This window comes from Arachis ipaensis, chromosome B03 (assembly GCF_000816755.2).
Source record: "Arachis ipaensis cultivar K30076 chromosome B03, Araip1.1, whole genome shotgun sequence".
Classification (NCBI taxonomy): domain Eukaryota; kingdom Viridiplantae; phylum Streptophyta; class Magnoliopsida; order Fabales; family Fabaceae; genus Arachis; species Arachis ipaensis.
This window is the reverse complement of record NC_029787.2, coordinates 99,542,855-99,543,488: the sequence shown is the minus strand read 5'-3', so window position 1 is coordinate 99,543,488 and position 634 is coordinate 99,542,855.

Below are 634 nucleotides of genomic sequence, written 5' to 3'. Positions count from 1 at the left end.
TCAAGACTCAAACAAGAAACAGAAAATATTTTTGATTTTTATGATTTTCTAATTTTTTTGGATTTTTTGAAAATTAATTGAAAAAAGAAAATAAGGATTCCAAAATTTTTAATATGAATTCCAGGAATCTTGCATTCTTAGTCTAAAGCTTCAGTCCAAGAATTAGACATGGCTCACTAGCCAGCCAAGCTTTCAATGAAAGCTCCGGTCCAAAACACTAGACATGGCCAATGGCCAGCCAAGCTTTAGCATGTAAATCAGGAACAACAGCAGGTGGATTAACAACAACTAGCTTGCTCTTGATAACAAATTGCAAGCCTCAGTCCAAATGAATTTAGACATGGCTTTACAGCCAGCCAGGCTTCACATGCTTCATGAAACACTAGAATTCATTCTTTAAAAATTTTGAATAATTTTTTTTTTTTAAAACAGGTGAGAAAATTTTGAAATATTTTTGAAAAATTTTTGAAAAGACAACAAAAAGAAAATTACCTAATATGAGCAACAAGATGAACCGTCAGTTGTCCAAACTCAAACAATCCCTGGCAACGGCGCCAAAAACTTGGTGTTGTTGCCGGATCAAACTTGGCACTATGTTACCGGACCAAAAGCTTGCCGAAAACTCAAACAATCC